A 1,735-nucleotide genomic window follows, 5' to 3' on the forward strand; every position below is an offset into this window, starting at 1 on the left:
CTGCTTCTGGCTTTGTGAATTTTGTTGACTCTGACATTTAATTCAGATTTCTTTGCATTTCAAGCATACAAAATTAGATTAATTGGGGTAGAGGAATACCTTTGCGAACTTTTGACTTAATGTCTAATTCAGATATCATCGTACTTAAGGTTTACAAGTTTGAATTCTAGAATATCCTTAGAGTTTTCGGATGTTTTTATATGAAGTGCGTAAGTGACGCAAGCTACCTCTGAGAAATGCATTGCTGCTTTAGTTAACAGCCGTGTTTCGTAATCAGCATGTCATCTGTCTTTCATCATCATTAGTTTTGGGATTCTCTACAGATTTTCAAAAACATTAAAATATTTTCCCTGTGATTAACGTGTGCATAATTTTGGCAGTGGATTGAAAAGTAAAGGTAAATCACTTCATCCCATATTTACTGCCTATCAGTGGATTGATGGATTATAAGTAAATATATAAATTTCACGTCTTTGAATCAGCTTTTTTTTTTTTTTTTTAGTTTTTTTTTGTGGTGGGGTTAGTAATAGAACAAAGGTAATCAAAGAATGACCAGAAATCCGGGCTTCACTTAAAGAAATGAGGGTTCGATGTAGTTTGGAGAGGGGCAGGGCCCTCATGGCATGTGATGCCCAGGGTCTTCGACCCCGTGAAGGAACTGATGCTGCGGAAGAATCCGAGACGACCTGCACGGTTCCGAGGGGTTAGGTTAGGGCCGCCTGGCTCAAGATTAAAAAGACATTTAATAATGACCCAAAGATGAAATGGGCCTGCTTCAGAAGAAATCCTGCTTTCCTCCCACTGGAGATGTTCTAGGTAAGGTGAAAGATTACCTGACGTAAAGCATTTTGGCTAAGGCAGTACTGACCAAACATTTCTAAAGGTTTTTTTATTTTGTTTTTAAATTTTTCAGACCTTTGTAGTTGCCAGTTTTTTGTCTGCTTTAGTAAAAACATTGAGAAGAGTAGGTATGCATAAATGTCTCGTGATATTTTGACACCAAAAAGGGCACGGTTAAAATTTAGAAACGTTTCACTTTATGGAAAAAAGTTGCCACTTAAGCTTTTTCTATTTCACTACAAATCATCACAGACCGATGCGTAGAAGCTGGTAAAGGACTGGATCTGTGGTTAGCTAAGAAAATTAAAGGTCCTTCAGGTCTTAAGTGTATGTTATGAATCTCTTTTTCTTTTTTGTACTAGAGAAAGAAAAAATGGACTACAGGTTATCTGTTCAGTTAATTAAAGTGAATGGGACATAGGGTCGGGTCCACAGCTGCACAGTGCCTCACATGCTATGAACACTGCCCTCTGACCATCAGCCAGAGACCTTTCTCTTTTTCCCATCACAAAATCTGGCAATAAAATTCTTATCTTCCAAGCATAATTAGGGACATTTTAGAATCTCAGTGAAACAGATGCAAAAGACAGTCATCTTGGCACAAATGTAACAGCTGGCACATAGTCTGCACACAGAATTACCAAGTGAATGATTTAAAGACGTCCGTACCGTTCTCATTTTGCCCGCTTGTATCTAATGGCATGTGACGAGCAGATTTTGTTTAGAAGGTCGTGTTACCAAGCACAGGATATGTGTGGGCTCACCCATCCCGGGCCCTTGGGACCCTGTCCTCAAACATGCAAAGGTGACCAGACCCAACCTACAGCAGAATATTACTATGGCGATCTCAGTGCCAGAGCCTCGTGATTTTTTTTAAAACCTACACCATCTCCAT

The sequence above is a fragment of the Pteropus vampyrus genome, unplaced genomic scaffold (assembly GCF_000151845.1).
Source record: "Pteropus vampyrus isolate Shadow unplaced genomic scaffold, Pvam_2.0 Scaffold290, whole genome shotgun sequence".
NCBI classification, from domain to species: Eukaryota; Metazoa; Chordata; class Mammalia; order Chiroptera; family Pteropodidae; genus Pteropus; species Pteropus vampyrus.